The following is a 24,359-nucleotide window of genomic DNA, read 5'->3' as shown; positions in this document are numbered from 1 at the left end:
TGTATATGACAGAAGTGTCTGATGAACTACCACAAAGGATGCTAGGAAAAACTCAAGCTTTTAAAGGAATACAGCCTACTGGAAGATATTTGAAAGATAAATCTGTTAAATATGCAGAAAAGAAAATGCAGACCCTTAACAGTTATTCTGAGTCGTACAAGTACTGAATGTTCCACAAGTTTGTATTTTTTAATAACCCAGCACTGTTACACCTATAATTGCTGAGTTTCTAAAAATACAGTTCACATAAAGCTTAGTAGCAACTCCCATTAAAAACAGCTGTTGAATGAACAAAGTAACTATGTTAGAAAGATGCAAAAGATTTCAAGAACAACAAAACTGTTCAGGACTTCAGATGTTTTTCCAGTTCTGTGCCATTAAACTATATACTTCTCTTAAGCACAAACTTGCCTGCAGAAAATGTAAGCAGGGGTTTAAATATTAATCATTTTATGTGTAATTGTTCTGTAGAAGACAGCTCGATATTAACAGAATGTAAATGTTCTGTCTGAAGTCTTTTTTGTAAGGGTCATGAAGCAACTTGTATGAACCAGGCACATGAAACGAAGGTGACAGAGGCTTTATTCTTAACCTTGCTCTTTCTGCTTTGATTATACAGAGAGGGAATTTCCTGTATGTTATATAGAAGTCCCTGTTTGCAGCTATGGTGATGATGCACAGGATTCGAAGGCAGCAGTGAAAATTGGGCAAAAACAAAGTGCTTGGGGAATGCTGTGAAATGCTTTTCATATACGTGTGGGTAGTGGAGCCTCCTTTCACCTAGCTCTTCATAGCTGTTAGCACTTGCACCTTCTTTCTCTACAGTGCTCTCAGCACTCTCAGACTTGCTCTTTTTCTACACTACAAAACTACTTAGGGCTTTGCACCAACTTCTGTGCTGCAGCAAAGGCACTGTTTGCATGTCTTCAGAAGTTACTCTGCTGATGAGACAGAAGGTTCCCAGCATGAGCAATGCCTCAAGAACCACCAGTCATAGAATCGACGAATACAAACCTCTTCTGTTTTCCTGCAAACAAAAGCTGTGTTGTTCATGCAATAGGACATTGACAGCATCTGGGTTAGGAGGAAAAAAAAAGGCAGCAAATAATAAGATATGAGGGTCTGAATATATCTTTGAAATAAATTACTTAAATTAGAGGTACTAGAGTGCAGGAATTAGTTTCTTGCTGTCTGGGATTCACAAGTTTCTCTCATAATAAAAAGGTGAGGGATCCAGACATATGCAATGACAATGCATGCTTCCAAAGAAGCCCATTTTTGTGATGTCGTCATTTTTTTCCATCTCTGACTACACAAAGCTCCCATATATTCAGCCCTTCTTTCTGAAAAACAGTGTCCTTGAGTGGGCAAGGAAAGCTTTCTCAGACCACACGGATGATACTGAAAGCAAAGTATCTCCCACCACATTGCCATGAACATTTCTGACACTTGTAGGCTGGCACTGCTGCTCTCTCCAGCCATTTGCTCTCATCCTCCCTGTCTGCCCAGCTCTTGCCACCACCATGAGGGCTTTCTGACCACATTTAGGCAAATTTCAGCCCACAAAGAATTTACCCAAGGAACAGTGCCAGTGCTTTTTCCTTTTGCAGTGGCTGTTATCACATACAACCACCACCCATGACAGCATAGGCTATAGAGCTGACCTTGCCCAAACAGCACCATGGTTGCAGGCAGCACCATCTACAAGCCCTCATCTACACTTGATGATGAAAATGCACAGTAAAACAAGGAGCACTTTTAAGTAATTTAATCTGTTAATAAGAAAAGAGATGTTTTTCTACTAGGGTAGTTTTGGTTTTGAGTGGAAAGATGTCTGTGAAAGGAAACAACAGTTCAAGGTGGGGTTGTTTTTTTTTTTTTTTTGAACTACCAAACCAAACACACCCTAAGGCAGATTCACTCCACCATCACAGTTGCTATAATTATCTTTGTATCAAGAGTTTACATGCTGCTTGCAATTAGTTTAATTTATTTAAATTTAATTTATATGAAACTGTGTTCTTCATGTAGGTGTTGGCTAAGTTTTAGGATTCATTTTAAACAAGACTAACGTTACTTTAAATTAAGACTACTGATTTTACCTCAGGTTAGAATCTAAATACATCAAATCCAACTCTTCTGCTACCTTATAAGATTTTAAAGACTTTTCAGCTTGAATGAGTAGTTTAATTTATTTAACACAGTGATTTGTAACCCACAAATGAAAAAATTTTAGTGACATTTAAAAAAGTCTGTGTCTGTGAGTCTTCTAGTAGAACTTGAAAAATGGCTGCACAACACTGACAAATTTGCTCCATTTGTATTAAAAAGCAATGGTCATGGATTACACTCTCAGGCATCCTGGGTAAGAGGAAATACCTGCAAATATTCTTTAATCAAGATAAATGCTTTCTCATGGCTGTGAAAAGCCAAGAAGCAACTGCTTTCAATGCAGGTATTTTCAAAAGAGATCAGCCATATCCAGACAGAGGTTCAGCATCCCTGCTTAAGCTTTTTAGGTAAAAAAAATAAAGTAAAAAGAAAGAATCTTTTTTTTTGCTTCCAGTCCTAGGTGACATGGCTCCCCTGAGTGGTACCTTGACCATCCTGCTGGATGATTCTTGCTATGAAGGAACTAATGTACCCTGAGAAACCGCTCTGTGCCTTCCACCTATGCTGAACTAGATTCTTGCTTTTGCCCAATGTCACCCCCATCTCTTTGGGGTGTATAGACCCCAGTGTCCTACCTGTTTCAACTCAAGCCACACACCCCAAAATTTCAAGTTCTTTTGAGTACTGGGGAGCAACATCCTTATACATCATGAAGAAGCAGTAAATCTGGCAGACAATAACACTATGTCCCTTAAATGACAAACACAGCAAAAATTTAGAAATTTTACAGGTCCATAGTGATTCACTTCTGAGTCTGAATTGTTTAACATTTGTCAGTTATTAAGAGTTTCAAGAGTCCTCATTCTACTGATATAAAAGCCTTGCATTTTCCCCATGGTGTTTTGGGTTCAAATAGGTACATTCCTGTATAGGGCCAACACAAGCAATTGAAATAACACAGCCACCCCAAAATTGGGAAGAGTGTATCTCCTGCTTTTGGCATCATTCCTCCCTTCAGTACATTATCCAACTTTTTCTTCTTTGCAATCAAATATTCCCGCAGCTGAGGAGAGACACCTCAGCACTCTGGTACCATTCCTGGCTCCTTCCTATTCTAGACCACATGAAACCAATGGCATCTGGTCAGTATGTCTGGCTAACTTTAGATTCCCTCGCTGCCATAACCCTTGCCATCACCTAGTTCCAAAATCAAGGACATCCAAAAGCAAAACATTAGGTTGCCTCTAACTATTTAGAAATCTTTCCTTTTAATTCTAGCTTTTTTTTCCTTCACCTGGAAATAAAGAATATCAAGATGCTGGGTTAACCTGCAGAATACAGGTGAATAACGCAGACAATCTTTATAATGGTCAAAACATTCATATTACTGTGGGATACTACAAATTCCCACACACTCAGTATCTCCTTAGACATAACTGAATTAATGAACACAAAATGAGAAAAAGAACACAGGAAGCTACTGCAACTGCAGAGTTTTGGTTTTGTGTGGGTTTGTTTTTTTGTTTGTTGGTTTGGTTTTTGGAGTGTTTGTTTGTTTGTTTGTTTTTTGGTGGTTTTTTTTCATTTCCTTTCCTCCTTCCTTACTGCAATAAGAACTATATTTTCTGATACCTCCAGTGGAGTTATCATGGCAAGAAAATTTTGCAGTGAGGAATGTTCTGCTGGACACTGGCCCAGACTACTTTCAGCTCAGTCAGTAGAAGGAGGCAAGGATATCTTCTCACTTCAACGCTCCCCCTCCTCCCTCACTTCTCATCTGTTAGCTCATGTCCTACTTCACACGCAGATGATCCTCCAGGATCACCTTTCCTCTGTCCACATCTCATCTTTCTGGCTTCACAACGACTAGTGCAAGGCAGAGCTCCAGCTCTTAACAATGCTTGCACAGTTCCTTATATCAGGCAGAAGTACTTTTTGTTCTGGTTTATTACAAAAGTTGCTAGAAATAAACATAAAGTATTTACCATTTTCTATCTGCAGCAAGTTATGCTAAGTTTATGACTGGGTGAAGTCAAAGACCTTACAGAAATTTGAGTTAAGTGAGTAAGCAGACCCAGACAGTCAAACAGTGGTGCTGAGAAAGTTTGTAAAAATTAAAAAAACGGAACCAACCAACCTACCAGCCAACCCCTCACCAAACACTCTCCAGAAAACAAAACAAAACAACAAAACAACAAACAACAGAACGTGAACCATCCCCAAATTTCCATAATGGAGTTTTTCCTGTCCATAGGAATTCAGTAGCGGTATACAGACAGCTTACAGGCCCACTGTTACATCAGTCCTGCTGACACCTCAGCAACTTCTTCACCTGAAGAGCCGCTCATAGGAAGGCTGTGTAAAAGCATAATTAAAGACACCATCTGGCCTGCACAACTTTTATTACTGGCAATAACAGAAGATTACTACCTACCAACACTGCAAATCAAGTTAAGAGAATTCTGTTAGAGTTCCATAAGACACAAGTAATGAAATTTTTTTTTATGAAATATATAGGGATTTCTCTTCAAAGGAGAGAACTGTTTTTATCAAAGTGAGCATTATTCACTCACCCACTGCCAATTATGAAACAATAAAGCCCCTTTAAAAAATAGAGCTTAAAAATTCGAAATTTTAACAGCAGTCAGGAAATTCCAAACATCAACACCACCAGAGTAACTTCCCACCCAGTCAACTTGTACATATTTAACATTTTTCAATTTCACTCTCCCCTGTTACATAGCAGACCACAATGTTGTTACAGCAATTACATTTTGTTTTAAATGAACTTTATAACGTACAACATATTATACAAAATTAATAACATGACAAAGAAAATATGGTTTGCATTTGATTTCACCATTTTAATCCATTAACATCACTAGTTCCTCATTATCCTTTTGATATATTTCCAAAGAAAAGAAATCCATTTAATGAAGGAACGGGCGTAAGCAAGACCCATTGTTTCTGAGAACACGCACACCACTTACCTGGTCCTGCTCCTCAACCATAAATCCTACTAAACTTCAGACCATGTCAGTTTAATGCACATAGCTACTTGCCTCAAACACTTGTAGATTAATTTAAAGCTGCAGTTTTAGACAAACAAAAGTTATGCTTGCGTAAAGAACAGATAAATGCCAAGTTGTCCTACCCCTGTGTATGTAGGTTGACACATTAGCATCATGGAAAGTTTTGGTTACTTACAGAGAACAGAGAAGACACTGAATGCATCAGGTCTGAAACTTCACCAGTTCACCAGGATATTCAGTTTCAAGGGTTTCATCCTACAGCTGCTGAACATCTCGCTTCAAAAAGGAAAAATCATTGTTATTAGCAATATTTCTCAGTCAGGACTGAGGGACGTCAGCAGAAAAAGGCAAGTTTGGTATGCTTAGCTCTTACCTGTCTGAAGCACTCCTGGGAATCAGCGTGCAGTCCCACGGAAGTCGCCTGGATTTTGGGAAGTTAAACAAAAACCCTGCTCACAAGACAGCAACTTGACGGCTCTCAGTCTTCTGACAGGATTATAGGTGGGATTTCTTCCCACTCTCAGGATAAGGAACATTGGCAAAAAGACTGTGTCAAAGCCAGATCTCCCCTTTTTTGAACTGTTGAAATGACACGGTCTTGTTTACGGACCGCAGTGAACCGAGGTGCCATCAGCATGCCAACAAGACTCGCAGCCTGCTCCAGTCATTCACTCTACTGCTAGAAAACGCACAGCAAAAATACCAGCTCTTTTTTTTTTTTAGTTTGGAGACGTGCCACGAATTCCCGATTCCCGGTGTGTGACGAAGCAGGGGGGTGTGTGGGGGTATGGGGAGCCCTCAGGAAAGTTGCCCGGTGCGCGGAGCGCGGTGCCGCAGCGGGGGCTCTGCGATCTCTCAACTTCAGGGGACGCCGCTCCCCCTCGGGGCCGCTCCCGGCGCTGGAGCCGTGGCCAGGGGCACGCCGGGGCCCGGGGCTGACCCTCGTCCCCCGGGCCGCTCGGCGCTGACCGTACCGGGACGGCGCTGCCGCCGCCGCCGAGGTCGCGGCGCCGCGGGGCTGGGCGGCGCCGGCGGGGAGCGGCTGCGGCCGGGGCGCGGAGGAGATCCCGCCGCAGGCTCGGCCCCTGCGCTCGGCCCAGGTGCTGCCGGCGGCAGCGCCTCACCTGCCCCGCTCCCGCCGCTCCCGGGAGGCGCTTCCGCGGCGGCGCCTACACTCAAACTTTCCTGGCCAAACTTTGTGGCCGGGCGGGCCGGGGAGGGGCCCCGGGGCAGGGGACACCCCCGGCCCCAGCGGGAGGGTCCCCGCGGGACAGGTGAGTCCCCCCGGGCACCTCCGTGAGCGCCCGCACCGGCCGTGACATCGCGCTCCCTCCCCGCCGCCCGGAGATGAAGAGCTTTGCAAAAAGGTTTTGTTTGCTGTAACACATCCAGGGTTAGCTCTCTCTGTGCTAGCGAATAAATATGTCTAAGCTGCCAGGTAGAGGCAACTCATAGCTTTAATTAGCTACTAAAACAGGTAGCGTAGGAACTTTATTGTCGTCTATGGGAAACGGGATGACAGAGAAAAATGTTTAATTAGTGCTTACTGGAGCTTCACGTGTGCCTTGCAAACCTTATCTGCTTATTGTGACAATAGACCAACCACGTAGATAAATGGCATTGTCTCTCTTTAACGTAGATATGCCTTTGCTTACATTTCTTCACGGAAGTCCTTGAAGAAATAGCTCTGGTGGGGTAAGCACAGAGGAGTTCTGACTTTCCAAAGCTGTGCTCAGATGACTTCTGTCTGTCTCCTCTGGGCATTTTGCTGCAGTCCTGTGTTCGTAGGTCTACCCCAGCAGACAGGTACTTCTAAAATTCTCTCTGATTCACTGTCCCATTGCTCAGTTCTGGCATAGAGGCCTCTCCTGGAGTAACAGTAGTGTAACCATTCATGTTTTTGCACCGTCTTTTACTCCAACAGGTCTCAAGTCATCTCGCACGCTGTTGAGACAGCACACAGGGATCTCTTCCCCAACCAGCACAGCGCTCCCAGCTTCGGCAGGAAGCCGAATAACGCCCACCAGCTGAAATCAAGTGTTTCAGGGCAGAGGGCAGAGAACTGCGTGCTGCTCAGACTTCCAAGGGGGGTTAACTAGAAGAGTATAATTACCTGTCCAAAGCTTAGATGTTCTTTGAGAAGTGCTCCAGGATCTACAACAGCTGTAGGCAGCCAAGACCTGTGTGCAGGAGTGTTCCCTTGGATTTTCAATCCAGGTGCTAAACTGTCCTGCTCCTGCTTAGTTTGGGTTGTGTGAATGCATATAACCTCACCGTGGTGCTATAAATTTTCTCTGGTTTATCTCACTTAAGGGTTTCCCTAGTCACAGTTCATTATAGGAGCTAGCAGCTCAGAGAAAGCCTAGGGAGAAAAGATTTTTCTGTTAAAACCAGCCATGGATCCACTTTAAAGTCCTAGTGAGTCAAGACTATCCCTTACACCTGTAGCTTGTCTGGCCTCCTAGTAGAAATAAAAGGAGAGGAAGGAGAATGTGAAGTAGAATATGGCAGTTTTTTGTTGTTTCAGGGGAGTTGAGCATATTTCCCCTTTTAAACAACCTGGCTGGGATGTGATCCTTTGTTAACCATATGCCTTAACAAAAAACCCAGAAAAACGCCCCAAAAAACCCCAAACAAACAACAACAAAAAGCAACGTCATATTTAAATTACAGATCTATTAGTCCCTGATGGCCAGTGAGATTTTAGAGAAAAACAACATGTCAATTGAATTTTAGTTTTGTGATGTAATAAACTCAGAAGATTGTAATGAAAGTCACTGAAGCTTCTTGTAAGGATATACAGATTAGCCTTCTGGGTGTTGCAGATTTAATTTCACTCAGTAAGTACATGCAGCAAACATATTTCTTCAGATTGATCTACTCAGGCTGTATCCATCAACTAATTAAACTTATATATAACACTGAATAGATCAGATGTCTTTATTTTTATTTTTCTTCAGTTAACGGAATAAATTAATTGCTTTGGGATAAAGCCAAGTCTTGTTTTACAATTTAGTAAAAACACCAACCAAACAAAAAATCCCCAAACCACAAAGAACTCCAGACTAGTGCACTTAGTTTTGATAATACTTGTTCCACACAGATTCTCCCGGTGCAGAGGATATAGTCCAGCTATTGATATAAGGATCTTTACCAGATTAAAGATTAAAAATTCAGCATGCAGATGAAATTAGACACTGGATTAGGAAGCTCATCAACTACGTAATTGTAATCAGCACCTTCTGAAGCCTGACATGTAGCAAAAAAGAAACAAATTACAGAAGGGTGGCGGCAGTCTGTCTGTGTCAGCAGGGCTGGTGTGGAGCCAGCGCCTACATCAGAAACTCTATTCTTGGCAGGTTTCTACATGTTTCCCATGAATTCTGGAAGACAAGTAGCTCAAGAGTTAAAGAAGCAGCATCATCCTCTGAGAACAGTGAGACAGCAGCCAGGTGGTGATGCCTTCTTGCAGGAACAGAAGCGGTCGGTGTACTTAGAGAGGAAAGGTAACCGGTTGTGAATTAAAACTGCAGCCTGCCAAAAATTAGAGGTCAATTTGCTGAAATAAAACCACCCCTACTCTGCAATGAGACCAATTTAGGCTCTTTACAGACATATCCTGTGTAGATTTTCAGGAAGAGCCATGGAGGAAAGTTTGGTGTGAAGGGTAGGTAGGTAGGTCACAGTAACCCACACTCAAGAGCTGCTTCTCCATGGACTGTGCACTGTGTAAGGCCCCTAAATTTGTGTGTGCTCAAACCATGGGGCAGAAACCATACATATCATTGCTGTAAGCTGTTAAAACCCCCTCCCCCCACCTCACTTGCTGAGCTTTCCACCCAGCCTAGATTTCCATTTGTCATTTTTCAAAGCTTTCTGCAAAGCTAGTGCAGCCATCTGCACATATACACACATTACAAGAGTCAGAACTTGTGATTCTTATGTTTAAAGAAAAAATTAATATAAAAACCCTTGCTCAAGCAGCAGCAGTGACAAAACTATGCCTGATGTTTGGACTAATCTTTTTTTCCAAAGGGGAAGGATTAGGCCTTCAGAGACATTTTTAGATTACCCAAATTCATTCCAAGTGCTGTTATCATTTGCTGCACTGACTTTTAGGACAGGCCACACTGGCATAGTTTCAGCGTGTTATATATAAATATAGAGCCCATTAAACAAGCCTTTGGTGATTAAAAACATTTTATCATTATGAAGGTGTCTTTTGCTCCAGGGTGCAAACCATTCAGCAAGTAGTTTCATTTTATTTCCTTGAGTTTTTTCATTTTCATCTAATTAGCTAGAAATACACCACCTACAACATTCCCCTTTCCTCAGTCAGGAGGCTAAAATTTGCCTCTACCAAGCATTGCTATGGGGCATTTGCTTTGTTCTTTAAAAAAACTGCTAGCAACTTTGTGTAAAATTCATTTGCTCAGTAACTCGTATGCTGGGGTAATTATCAAAGCCTTTCTAAGCTAGCTGTGTGTTCATTCAAAAATATTAGGCAATTCAAAGTGTCTGTGATTCTTCAGCTATTACAAAGTTTTGTTTTCTAAGCAGTCTCCAAAAACTTGACTTAAACACTTCAATGAGTTGACTGTGAAGCTATTTTATCCTAATGGGCTGCAGTTCTCAGAAGACAGCCAAAAGTAAACAGTAGCAGCATTTTTTTTTCTGAAGGTTGGTACATTATGTTACTCTAATTCTAAAATGTTCTTCGAATAGCAGATGCTACTCTGTCAAGTGCTGCAGGGCTGCAAAATGCCTTGGGGTGTCCTGAAAAATTTATTTTCTGAAAAAAAAAAAGTGAATTAATTCTGTATTTGAGTGACTGGTGAGGAATTCTATTAACAGGTGTAAATGGAAACCTTGAGATTAGCTCCTTTCTCTTACTCCCTCTGCCTAGCTCTGGGTGAACAGGGTTTATGTGAGTATTCTTGCTGTCATGTGATGCATTTATATCTTAGAGGAGGTATATCCAGTTTTACAGGCTCCATGCACAGAGCCTTTTCAAGACAAGACTGGATAGACCCTGAGCAACCTGGCTGACCCAGTCATGTGCCAGAGCTGGGACTACAGGTTTCCTGTGATCCTGTCCTGTGTGAGTTGTCATATGCTGTCTTCCTGGATAGCTCATCTAAAAATCAGGTCACACTTTGCCCAGAGTGGTCTCATCTCACTGCAAAAATGGGCTTTCAATGCCCTCCACAGAATCACAAAAGAATGAATGAGGTCCATAATTAGTGTTAGAAGAGTTCCTGTTGAAATATGGTTTGTAAAGGAAGAAGTTCCTCTGAAAAAAAGAGGCCTCTTTTCCCAGGCCTTTTGAAATATGTTTGTAAAAGCTATGTAACATTGTAAATTCTAGTTTGTCTTGTTCTAGAGAAGAGGAAACATTCATCTTTGTTCCACCAAATAATGCTTGATTATGTACCTCCCAGAATAGAATAGCTTATTGTATCAGAGTGCTAAGGCCAGAGACAGTTTCTTTGGTCTTTCTGTTATTGGTATCACAGTGGCCACACAAAATGAGTTTAAAAAATCCTTAACTTTGTGATTTAAGTGCTTTAAAAGCATCCATAAAGATCTTGAAGGGTATGTTCTTGTTTTCCAGTTTTCACTAAGGGATACTGCTGATCTTCCCCATCCTTACTGTGGTGTCTAGATTTCTCAGCTACAACTGACTGCTCTTAGATATTGCAAAGACTGAAAAAAACCCCTTACAAAAACCTCTTTTAGACTGCTTTTACTATCTTTCACATGACTACCAAATATCAGAGGACTAAATTCTATATATTGCCCTTTGGTCTCTGCACATCCACAAACAAAATTCCCTTACTCCCAACAACACTCTTGATAGTACAGAGTTCTGTACTAATTCAACATCTGTTGACAAGCTGTCTATATAGATCGACAGAGAAACAAACTGATTTATGAAACTGGGGGTGCCTCCAAAGTAATTCACAATCTGTTGAAATAAGACATCATACCAGTAAATACACAATTCCAATGTTCTGGTTCCTCTTGCAGCCTAAAATATCTGGAATGAAAAGTAGAAATATGGTGACATGATAGTCTGGCAACTGTCCTGAAGCTAAAGGAGGAGTGAATGAAATACAACAGCATGGCTTTTTCTTCACCAGTGTCAGCATTGGATTATGTGTTGAATGTTTGCATTGCTTGTTAGGACCAATGGACATAACTTGAACCCATTCTGACAGTTTGGATTCAAACCCTGAGCAAATTATGACATTATGGTATTCATACGTGCCAGAAAAAAAAAATTCCTGAGAAATTCTGGGACAAATGAAGGTGGAAAGTAGAATAAATACTAGGCAGACTGACAACCATAGTATGTAAGAGGCAGAAAAAGAACTAGAGATTTAAAAATTATCCAAAATGTCGTGTGAACATTAGTCCCAAGTGTTTGGTTGTTGTGTAATTGTTCACATATGGACAAGTATCAAAACTGTCCCATGCTTTTGCACCTCCACAAGATATTATTACAGTGTCAGTCTAAGGAAAATGAGGTCAAATATTCTATACTGGATGTAGGACACACGCTTGCCAGCTTAAGATTTGCAAGAAAATTCACTGCTTATCACACACCTCCCCTTAGCTAGAAAATGAGATACTTACTAAACAAAAGACAGTTTCTCATGGGACACAACCAAGATGCTTAACCTATTTTCATGCCAAAAAATATTCTCACAGCTAGGTTTTTAGATGAAGATATTTCACTGAGACAGTGGTGATTGCTCTGGTGGGCCATCTTCTTTTGGCTATAAAATTTCAGTCTAACTGTGTTAATATAGCTAAATCTGCTGGCAGTGTTTGATGGAGTTGACCATCATGTGGTGCTCTTTAACATAAGATCCAGCAGGGCAGATAAAGCTGCACTTCTCGTTCTCTTAACACTTTTTTTTTGCCATTTCGTTGTTTGGAATTGTGCTCCTCATTCTGGGAATATCCTCATGAATTTGAAACTCTTCATTAAGACCAGGATATGAGATGGATTTGGGAGTCAGCAGCATGCATGGGTAATAAAACTCTGCATCTTCATAATAGCATGATCAAGCTTTCCAAACACTAAAGGGTATAACTTCACACTAAATGCAAGAGTAGCCTGGGAAAACTAACAAGCCTCTAATGTTGGACTGTTCAAAGAGAAAGAGATCTGGAAGAGCTGTGTCAGCTCAGGCTGGGAACTAGGCTTGGAGCAATTCTGGAAACATGGATAATGGCAGAAAATTTTCTAGCCAAAGGCATTTCCCTCCTGTCACATACCCACAGCCATTTTTCCTGCCTTCAGGCCCCATTGCTGCAAAATGTGGTTCAAAAAAAAAAATGCAAGTGAATGCCATAGTGGAGCCTCAGGATCATGAAATCCTAACACATCTCACAGGATTTCTGCTAATTTCCCTTGGCTCGGCTCAGCTCAACTGTATATAAACCATGCTCTCCAGGATTTGGCTTACTTTCTCTTAGTAATTAGGTTTCAAAGGAAGGTTTTTCTTTATTTTTAGAAAACTTTTCCTCATAACCAATATAGTTTCCCCCTGTTTATTTCATGTGCTTTTCTTCTTGTTCTTTTCCCAAAGGACACAGGACAGTGAACTACCTTCTTTATGAGAATGTTATGTGGTAAATTCCTACCAAGGAAACCACAGCTCACAGCATATTGTTCCCTTAACAGGAAACAATCATCCTTCACCCTGTGTTTGAATTCTGTAATGAATTTATCTCACTCATTAATGCAGTGCAAGCCACCTTCTTTCTGTCTCTGTCTCATTGTAACCTGCTGAACAAAGGTGACTTTCTCAAGGATACTTTAAATAACCCATTCTCCAGGACTTTCTTTAGTCTTGCAACTACTAAACTCATCTTTTCCAGATGGTACCATAATTTTACACCCTTCCATCTTTAGAATGAAAAGTAAGAATTCTTAACAAGTAACTTGGGACAGATCATGAACTTCCACAAATACACTCATGCAGTGTTTTCATTGCTATAGACTGTTACTCCACATCTGGAGAGGGGGATGTGATCTATCACCCTCCTCTGGGCTTGCATGGCAATATTTGGGGGCAGGGGAGGCAGGCTACAGAGATGGCTTCTGTGAGAAGCTGCTAGAAGCTTCCTCCACGTCTGACAGGGCTGATACCAGCTGACTCCAAGACAGACCCACCACTGCCCAAGGCTGAGACCATCAATGACAGTGCGAGCACTTCTGGGGCAACTGAGTTAAGAAGGGGAAAAAAGTTACTCCTGAGGAGCAAGTTGTAGCTGGAAAACAGTGAAGGGAGCACATGTGAGAGGAACAGCTCTTGAAGCACCAAGGTCAGTGCAGAAGGAGGGGCAGGAGGTGCTCCAGTCATCAGAGGTGAGATTCCCCTGCAGCCCATGGTGCAGACCATGGTGAAGCAGCTGTGCCCCTGCAGCCCATGGAGATCTATGGTGCAGCAGAAATCCATCTGCAGCCTGTGCAGAACCCCACACCAGAGCAGGTGGATGCCTGAAGGAGCCTGTGACACCACGGGAAGCCTGTGCTGGAGCAGGATCCTGGCAGGACCTATGGAAACATGGAGAGAAACCCACAGTGGAGCAGGTTTGCTGGCAGGACTTGTGACCCTGTGGGACACATTCTCAAGTGTCTTTCCCAGAATAACCTTGATCTGGGCTGCACAAATGGAGTGGTTATTTATATTTGTTGTAAGTTTTGTGGTTTTTTTTTAATATATGCTTTGGAATTTAATCTAATTTTGGAAATGGAAAAGCGTTAATGTTTCTGTTTCGTAATTTTTGGGATTATCTTAATTACTATAGGAAAACAGCTAAAGAATAAACAAAGCAGCCTGTTACTCTCTTGTTGGCTTTACAAATAAATGCTCTGCTTCATAATTACTCCTTTAAAGCTAAATGCTTAGATAAAAAATATATTGCTTAGGAAAACTTTACAGTCATCATGGCAAATATTGGACTGTACTTGTAGAACTAAAGCACAGATACCACTATTTATTTTATTGTTTTTAAACTGTGAAATTCTTGGTCAGTAGAACTGGAAGTCTTTTTATTTGGATATTAGACAGGAGCAGAAACTGCAAGAAATGTGGGCCCTGTACACATAGGAACATCCTTGACCAAACATTTGTGGGTTGTCATCAAACTATTTTTTGATTGTTTATGTTAAAGTCAACATGGTTGAGTCTATGTGAATACATGAGGCATTTGTATCCAAGTATTTTTGTATCTCTGTGTTCCTTTGTTTCAGATTTGCAAGTCATCTAAAAAGAGCTTAGCTTATAAAACCTATTGAAACTTCCAGCCGTCAATTAAAAATAGCAGGATTTTTTGTTTGTTTTCCTTAATCTCAAATTGGTGTGAGGTACACAATTGCTGTTTGTATCAGTGTAATAACACTGACTGCCAAGTTATGTTTTCAAAAGCAAATAAGTTGAAGTAATCAGGATTTTCAGGATCATCTACATTTAAAAAACCTCCATATGTTAGGTAGCTTACAGGGAAACCATTATTAGCAAATCCCACAGACACTCTGCTGTCAGAGGTCCCTACATGACACAAAAGCAAATGCATTCTCTCACTGGTTTGGGTTTATTAACCTAAAAGTTCAAAGCTCCACATCATGAAACTCTTGTTGTGTCTGCAGCCAGGTTTTTTCACCTGTGATTCCTCTTCTCTCAGTCCAGAACCTACACAAAGTTACTGTCACATCCCTTCTTCCAGGTGCACTAACTAGCCAGCTGCTGGTAGACATCTGTGAAACAACCAGATTTTAGAGTGGACAGCCACCAAACCACCAAAAGGAACTAAGAAGATGGAAAAAGCAGGCTCTCACTGAATCACTGGTCTTACTAACTTCCAATTTACATCGGGATGGGAGAGAGAAGAGAGGTTTTAGTAAAGGAAATAAATTATATTTCACAAATGAGATAGGGGGTAGTTTCCTCTTCAGATAATATTTTCTTTCTAAATATCTGCATACATGATTTTAAAGTATATTTTTACCATAGAAGTAATTTATCCTCCATATGCAGTCAGAATAAATGAGTTAACAGAGTTTGCTTGGGCCTCTTTTTCCCCAGTAAGAGCGTGCATAGTGCTGTAATACTATTCTGGGTCTGCAATCTGTCGTTACAATTTCCATTCTGCCAACCCTACCAGCAAAATGGGGCCTCTCATTTATCTACATCAGATCATGGTTTGCAATTGATAGATCAGCCTCAAATAAAACCTAGGAAATTCACCTTATAACATAAATGTATCTTGTATTCAGCACCTGTCTTCATTACAATGTATTCTGTAGCAGCTGCCTATAAAGATTACATTGTATAGAAAAATAGACTTCTAAGCCACCAAAGAGGACTGAATGCAATCTCTTAAGAGGATGATGAGAACGTGAAACCTGGTCATTTTCACTAATGAATTACAACACCTTTCAGGTATCACACTTGCCCCTGAACATCCTTTTTTATTTCTACAGTGTTATGTTTGCACTTCCTGCTTCACTAAGGTTCTTTCTTCCCCTAGCTTAGTGTTAGAAAGCCAGAACCACCACCATTACATCTACCACCACCATTACCACCACCAAAAGATGGGATAATTTGACAGCAAAAGCTACTGTATCAAGTCCATGTAATTTAGGATCCTGAAGTGAGCAGATATAATGAATTCTCCATCTGTTTCAAGTATGGTAGCTTTCAGCCTATTGGAAGGTTCAATATTCAGACCAAATGGCTTTCTTCTAGTCACCAGGACCTCAAAGACAGATGCTTCATAACATTTTCCCTCTAAATGTGATAATGAAATATCCTGTATTCCAGAAATACACACTTTTGCATTTAAGGTTATATTAAGCACTGATCAGAGCAGGTCAACAAATTTTACATTTCTGATTTTCACTGGCTACAGTGATCTTGTAAATCAGCGTAAATATTTTTAAATGGTTAGACACAGCTATTGCAGAACCTGTGGGGATCACCTGTCGTGGCAGAAGCATCAGTTCATGGTGCTGGGAGAACGAGATCCTGTTGCCAACAAACAGCTTCTAATGGGCACAAGGTAAGGCATTTTGTTCTGGCAGGTTTATGCTCTCCTGTATGAGCATGACAGCATAACTGCCAGGTAAATGCTGCCAAGACCTTTGGGATGAGAGTCCTGAAGCCAGTGGTGGCTGTGTCTCACTGCCATCACCCAACCCAGCACCCTCCTCTGCATTCACAGAGACCGAGTCACTATTTCCACAGAGAGTGGCAGCCACTGCAATTCCTACTTCTCTTTGAGAGCATCTAGATCTTTATCTGTTTCTCAGAGGGAGTGCAAGCCTAGCTGGTGCTATGATTATTCAGAATTTCCCTTTAGCTGTTGTCAGTCCCTTTCTCAAGCAGTGAAGGAAGGGATCCTCAGGCTCTCTCCGATGGGACAGCGGTGAGCCAGGAAGCCAGCGTAAAAAGTTTAGAGCTTACCACTACACACAGCCATCAAATTCTAAGTGCTTAATGGAGCTGCAAGGGAAAAAGTCTGTGAATAACTAACCCCACATTTAATCGTACCTGTGTAAATCTGTAGGATCTCTTCGGAGTCCAACAGGACGGCCCCAGAATTACCTCATTTAGCAGAGCCCTACATAAGAAATGGGGTGCATGCTCAGGAGGACGGTGTCTCTATCCAAAGGTTAAGGTATACAAAAAGATTTCAGGAGCTTGAGGAAGAAAATTAGTGTGTGAACATGAAAACCTGAGGAAGGAATGATGAATTTAATTACTGGACTAAAGGAAAAACGAAGAAGCATGAAGAAAAACAATTAGTAGTTGAAAATGCTGTTGAGTCCAGTAACCTTGGAGAATGCATTGAGCTAGCGATTGCTGTCACTTTAGGCAATTATTGGATATAATATAAACCTTTTTTCAAACAAAGACAGAATTGTTTATGTTTTAGGAAGCAGCCATCAATAGTGAAATTAAATATCTGAATGAATGCAGGAGCATGTTCTAATAAAACATGAAGAAAGTAATCAGGGAAGATTATCTGCCTTGTCAGTGTGATATTTAGCAGTGATAAAAAAGAAACTTGTTGCCAGCGTACTTTCCTTTTTGCAAGCTGAGCCTATATAGTAAAATATTAAATGGCAGAGACTCATAAAGAGTTTAAATGTTTCTCTGCAGGACAGAGCTGAAGACACACACAAAACTGAGATTTATATCAGATTGCTAAAATGGTTACTCTTAATGCCAAACCGGGGCATCCTGGGATCAGCAATAACTTCCCACGATTGCTCAGAGCAGTCTCTAGTCACAGAGTTGACCTGAATTGGAGTCCAATGAGTTGCAAAGAAGCAAGACTTTATACTCTGGAGTAAAGGAAAGCATCGCTTGACCAGCCCAGGATAGAAATGCAGCACCCACTTGCAACCCACGGATCATTTTTTCCCCGAGTTATGGCAGGGCCCACCTACAAAGTGTTGCCTCTGTCTGGAGGTCTCTGGTACAAATTCCCATGCAGAGAACTGAAAAGGAGGTCACTGCTTGCAATTAAAACCTTACACCCTACCCTGGATAGAAATAACACCCAGCCACAGAGTAAAGCCTCCGCCTGCTACTGTAGTTCAGCAGATGGAGTAGCTACTAAGCTTAGCTTGCCGGATTGAGAAATGGATTTTCTGTTTTATAAGCAAAACCATGTGCAGATGAACCGAGGATCACCTACAGATCACAGAAATAAAATCTATTACTTAGCAAGTTTTTAGGTCAACATACTACATGTCACTCTCTTATTTTATTCCAGTAACTTGTTTGCTGGTTTTTCTGCTGCACTCCAGGGCTTAATTTTAGCAACTGAAGTTGGTGGGCCTTGCTCAGAAAGCCTCCCAAATTTATTGTTGCTCATCTTTAGTGACATGGCTTAAGAGAGATAGTACAATATATTTGCTTATAATATCACATGGTTTTCCTGTGCTTTTGTTGTAAGTGGGATCTGTATCAAAATCCCAAAATAAACCGTAGAAGCTTGTGTCAAAGCTTTACTGTGAACCTTTGATACAAACATCTGCTTTTCGACACATGCTTCCTAAGAAGCAGAAGAAATTTAAGAAGGGTATTTAACAGCTTCAGGTATTACACACTTTGTACTTAAATTCTAATGACTTGCTACACCCACGTTGCTACCTTGGGCTGGTAACCATTTTAATTACTATCTCCAGACCTCTAGGCCCATTATAGACCCTTTAGAACCTCTAGGAAGGGCTCTAAATCCTTGAAATACCAACAGAACATTTTTTTTGTGATATGACACCTTCAGACTAAATCCTCATGTTTACCTTAATGGTTAATATCATTATTAAAGTGATATGCATAAGTGATTATTTTATTTGCATGAAGAAAGCTATCTTTGTGTCTCTTTGCTCTTTTGTTTTAAATTAACACATCCCAAAGTTGACCAGAACATTAAAATTGTTTATCATGAGCCAAATTTCCATGATTAAGAAAAAAAATGTAAAGTACAGCTAGAGAGAGCTTTGTGTGTACTGAGTAGATACCCACAGAGAGAGTGAAAGATGTAATTATTTGGTAATCTTGAAAGTATAGAGCAGGTTTCCTTCTGAATGTAGCCATTACAATTTATGATTTCTGCCATACTATATATTGATTTCTCTATCTTAAGAATCAGCACCTTTCCCTGTTGATTGAACTCTAATTATTCACTCCATGGTTACATTGATTTCAACAGTCTCCTGGACAGTTTTGGACCAGGCTGGTTTCAAATTACACAAGATGAATTAATCGTGACTATTGATATATAAACTTCCATTCTCCAGCAACTCGAAAAAGAAACAAACTGCTTTTTCTCCCTTCTGCACAGGCCAAACTTTTGTCACACTAACTTGTACTGTAGCAGTCAGCTGGCCTTAGCCTGCACCTCATGACAGCTCTGGGGAGAAAAGGCAGGAAAGAAGAGTTAATTTGGTTTGTCTGAACCCAATGATGAGTATGTCTATAGTGGACAGTGATTAAATTAACTGTACTTTTCATGTATTTCATCAAAGACCAGAAAATCTTCTACCTGCAGGTTACATCCAGGTACTGCTTGGGTGTTATGGGCCCACCTTTACTCCCTGAGGTAATGTGGCATGGATGATGGGCACCAAGGTGCCTGTTTCAGCCACCTGGGGTTGTCCCAAGCCTCCCTGCCTGCTCCCAGGGTCACTCCCTCAGTGAAATGTACTCCTGCCTGTCTGATGCACAGACAGGAATGGGCATTTGCATAAATCAATGCCACAGCTCTACTGTTTTGTAATTAACTTTAGGGAATCCTTCTTGGCCTCATGGTTCTATTTCCACTTACCTTGGCCAATGACTTCCCACTCTTTTGAGTTATTGCTATGTAAAGGAATATTCAATATTCAGTCAGGCTGAAAGCTACTGATTGCATTCATCAGCTTTAATAAGACCTGTTATTAGATCTTATTTTCTTGAATTATCTATAGATCAGAAATATGACCAATGGCAGCCTTTAAATATTTCCAAGTCAATATTTTTAGAGATTTATTCATTCAAAAGGGCCTAAAACGTTTTAGAATTGAAGGTTCAGATTCTACTTACCAGCTTTATTTAGCCTTTACTTTCTTTCTTCTAAAGCTTATTAATTTGGGTCTTGAAGTTCTGGAGCCAAAAATGGTTGAAGCAGTAGGATATAGAATAATAGAATAATTTAAGTTGGAAAAGACCTTTAAAATCATCAAGTCTAACAGTTACCCAGAACTGCCAAATCTGCCATTAAACCATATCCCTAAGCACCATATTTATAAGACTTCTAAATACCTTCAGAGATCTCAGGCCCTTAATAGCCTGTTCCAGTGCTTGGTAAATCTTCCCTCAAAAATTTTTTTCTAATATCCAGTCTAAACCTTGATATGACTCGGGGCCATTTCCTTTTGTCCCATTTCATGTTACCCGGGAGAAGGGCCTACCCCCACTTAACTACAGCCTTCTTTCTGGTAGTTGTAGAGAGTAGTAAGATCTTCCCTCATCTTCTCTTTTTCCAGGCTACACAACCCCGGTCCTTCAGCCACTCCTTGTAAGACTGGGACTCCAGCCCCTTCACCAGTTCCATTGCCTTTCTCTGGCTATGCCCCAGCCCCTCAGTGTCTTTCTTGCAGAGAGGATTGAGCAGAATTCTACCTGTGGTCTCACCAATGCTGAATGCAGGGGGACAATCACTGCCCTGGTCCTGCTGGCCACACTATTGCCGATACAAACCAGTGCATTTCTTGGCCAAAACAAGGCTGGCTCATGTTCAGCTGATCAGCACCCCCAGGGCTTTTTACTTCAGACAATTTTCCAGCCACTCCTGCCCCCGCCTGCAGCTCTGCATGGGGTTGTTGTGACCCAAGTGCAAGACCCAACATTTTGCCTTTTCAACCTCTTACAATTAACTGGCCTCAGCCCATCAATCCGGCCTGTCTAGATCCCTCTGTGAGCCTCCTGCCCTCCAGCACATCAGCACTTCCACCCAACTTGGTGTTTTCTGTGAACTCACTGATGGTTATTAAACAGCACTGGCTCCAATACTGAGCCCTGGAAATCACCATTCGTAACTGGCCACCAACTGGATTTAACTCTGTTCATCATCACTCTGGCCTGGCCATGCAGGTGGCTTTTTTAGTCATTGAAACATTCCTCATCCAAGCCATGAACAACCAGTTTCTCCAGAGGAACGCTGTGGGAAATAATGTCAAGGCTTCATCAAAGTTTTAGGTAGACAGCATCTGCAGAGTTCCTCTCATCCACTGAGTGGGTCACCCTGTCCTGCAAGGAGATCAAGTTATCCAAGGAGGTCTGCAAGGCCAGACCATAGCTGATGTTTTTATTTTTATGACTGTATCTAAACTACCAGATGCACTATTAATGTAGATTCCTGTCCATGCATACATCTCCACTGTGCTTTCAAGCCCACTTTAGGATAAGACATGGATATGGCCCTGTCTGCTTGCACCACCATCATATCTGTGGGAGGGAAGTGGGGTATGCAGAGCCCAGCCAAATTGTGCCCCCACGGCTCTGATCTTGTGCCAGTGCCCAAAAAAGGATTCAACTCCTGCCCTGAGCCTGCTGCCCTTCTGAGATGGACTTTTACCTGTTCTCTGCTGGAAAAAAATTGTGACTCTGGAGTACAATTTTCAATGTAAATGGTAGAATTGTGGGTGCATCAGACCAAAAAGAAATTAATGGCGAAGGTTAAATCAGATGATGATTTTACAGCACAAATCTATTGTGCATTCAAAAATCACCCTCTTCTACACGTACCCATGGGTGCTGTATATACCCATTCTAGGAGTACAGAATGATATGTTTTCTTTTCTAATGAGGAAATGAACAATGAGTTATCATTCTCCTTTAACCTTGCATGTAGAAAATAAATCCAGCAGGCAGGAGAGTTTGATGATTTAAGATGTTATTTTCTAAATTATAAAGCTTCCCGTGGAGATGAACTTTCTTACAATCTCTGACAAACTATTTGATGATTACTGTGATAAGAGTAGTAAATGATCTAAAAATATATACATCGTCTTTTGAAGTAGAAAGGAAGTTTTACATGAGCTCTTTAAATCTCAGAGCAGAGTCATTTGTTCTCTGTTAGGATAAACACATCATGTTAGGGTTTACCCTGAGCAGCCTAGCAGAAAACAATCTGCATAAATAAATGAAATTTTATCAAACAATGAATAAAAGATTCAAACAGAAAATTGGTTTGCTTTAGTTTCTAAGAGGTCTAAAAGGAACAAAATTACCGGGCTATTTCTTTTTCCTTAAAATCTTTTTATAGATAATGGTGAACAGATGATTCTGTCAAACTTCACTTGCAATGAATTCACGACAAGATAATATCACCATCCATCTTCTTGATGAGCCTCATCATTTTATCTTCAGTCTAAATCCTGGAGAAAAACTTAACAAGCTCTACACATCTCTTCATTTAAAAATTACCATTGAAGGAGAAAAAATGTTTAAGGTCAAGCTTCTAAGCTACCATCTGAAGCTCATTTAACAATTACCAAGAACATCTGCCACTACTGCACATGCCCAAGACAAAACTTAGCCAACATCACCTTTTCTTTTAAGGACAAAATCTTAAGAGTCACATGAGCATTGACTGAGATGCCTTTCTGCCAGCAGTCAGAATTTAGCACAAATTTAGTGGTTTGACAACCCAGTGGACCTTTTAATAGATAAAGACAATTCTATAGTTGATAACACTGAGTTCACCATCTAAAAGCCTGGTTTCACAAAAAGTAGTGTCATTTACAACTTTGCAAGAACATCAGAAATGCTGGGGGTGGGGTGGAGGGCTATCCCCTGACTGATGTGGGCTGAAATGCAGTTATGGGGTAGTAAAAGAAAACTCCCATAATTCCCATTCTTGAAGTCACTCCTCTGCTTTGGCTCTCAGGTTGCTGAAGGCAGTATTTTTGGAAAGTGTTGTAAGTGAAATATGAATGCAGACACTTCAGAGCTAAATAAAACACGTCCTCAGAGATGGGTATAATATTCTCTGAACTTTTTATAACAAAATGGAAAGATATAAAAATCTGAAAAACATATGACATACAAGGTCTTATTTCTCAGATAAAGCTCTATGTCTATTCATATTTCAAGATATAGCAAATCCCACTGGCTATTAATTCCTTACATTGGGGAAGATGTTTAGCGTCTTAAAAATAGTGTAAGGATGCTATTCTTTACTCACATGCATGAATTCTTAGTAGCAAGAAGTAGATAGGACATGAAGACTTGTATAACTAAATACAAGAGAAATGGTTTGGTTTGTTTTTTCTTTCATAGCTTGTGTGGAAATTATCTCCTCTAAATGATGGACATGACATATAAAATGCCTATTAAGATATGATGAAATTTTTAACTAGAAAGAGACATTTTACATGGTTGCATCATTAGTTTGATGATCAGACAGGGCAGGCTCTTTCAGACATGCTTAGTGTATCAAATTTCTGTAGTTTGATAAATGTCATGCATTGGATTATTTTCTGTAGGTGAAAAAGTAATACAATATACTAAGTATTTAGTGATTTGTCTGAAATATGTAATATCCAGTGTGTGCAATTCAAGGTAATACATATGTATATTAATAGGTATAATGAATAATTTCATTCCATTTATAGAGCATTGAGTCTGTATTTTAATGGTGTCTAGAAAGCAGAGAAAATTGAAATAACATGAAAAACTGAATGTGACTAAAATTCACACATTGATTATGGATCAATTTACCTTTGAAACTGAAAAACGGGAGTTATACTTCATGTCTTTTTCTATATGAGTTTTTAAATTATGCTATATTTTATATTTTAAAATGATGGCACAATTTAATCCCTATCAAAGGGGAAGGAGTTATGTATAAACTGGTAGCTTTTGTCTTGTGGTGTGGAGAAGATTAATGGGAAGTGTAATATTTTGGTATTTTTTATTATAGCTAAACATAGGTCTCCTAAAAAATTATCATCAGATTGGGTTTTTTAAAGAATTTTTCTGTTTGTGCGAAAATGAAGAGAACAATGCCTGCGGCCAAACCTCCAATCTAGCAACTATTAGCTTTCCAAAATTCAGAGCACCATTATCAAATCCACGACACAAACAACATTGTGTGTGATCTCCACCCAGGCTTATGTTTGCAGTTCTATTCGAGAATTTTAACTGGCAGAGGAACCTGTCACTTTGAATGCCATTTTACATTTTTTTCTTGATGCCTAGAAATTGTTTATCTTTAGTAGGATCTAAATGTTTTCTTCGCTTTTGAAAAGCCTCTAGTCTGAACAGTTTGCTCACAGCTGAAACAGAATGTGTAAGCAGGCTGGCATTCATGGTGTGACTCTGAAAACACTTTCTCACCTGATCCAGATTAATTTAGACTGCCATTGAATGCTCAGTCTACTGAATCTCCCAGGAGTAACTTTTCTACACTATGAAAATTTAAAAAGAACTTTTGCTTTCAAGAATGAATTGACAAGTGGAAAAGTGATAGTTCACAGAGTACCCACAGATGTAAAGCAAAATGTCTCCAAAACTTTAATTACAGTACAAGGATAAGAATGCTGAGATGGGAGATGGGTGGTAAACCACATTTACAAGAGCAAACATTTTAAAGTTAGGAAAGCCTAGAATTTAAGGTTGACAGGCAAAGTATACAGGA

The 24,359-nt window shown here is 40.4% G+C and overlaps 1 protein-coding gene and 1 long non-coding RNA gene across 2 annotated transcripts in view; one reads left to right on the top strand and one right to left on the bottom strand.

The window, feature by feature from the left end:
- CHST9 (carbohydrate sulfotransferase 9) overlaps nucleotides 1-6,407 on the bottom strand; it is an 86,800-nt gene extending 80,393 nt beyond the window's left edge. The window contains exons 1-3 of the mRNA XM_063395051.1: nucleotides 6,269-6,407; nucleotides 5,518-5,565; nucleotides 5,320-5,420 (exon numbers count right to left, since the gene is read on the bottom strand). The gene's annotated coding sequence lies outside the window, so the exon portion shown is untranslated. The remainder of the gene's footprint in view (nucleotides 1-5,319; nucleotides 5,421-5,517; nucleotides 5,566-6,268) is intronic.
- LOC134549497 (uncharacterized) lies at nucleotides 6,289-8,062 on the top strand. Its single transcript, XR_010080120.1, has 3 exons — nucleotides 6,289-6,418; nucleotides 6,784-6,950; nucleotides 7,069-8,062. It is a non-coding gene; the product is annotated as an uncharacterized LOC134549497 (long non-coding RNA).
- The last annotated feature ends 16,297 nt before the right edge of the window (nucleotides 8,063-24,359 follow it).

The sequence above is a fragment of the Prinia subflava genome, chromosome 1 (genome assembly GCF_021018805.1).
Source record: "Prinia subflava isolate CZ2003 ecotype Zambia chromosome 1, Cam_Psub_1.2, whole genome shotgun sequence".
Lineage (NCBI taxonomy): Eukaryota > Metazoa > Chordata > Aves > Passeriformes > Cisticolidae > Prinia > Prinia subflava.
Note: the sequence above shows the minus strand (reverse complement) of the source record. Positions and strands in the feature narration are given on the sequence as shown.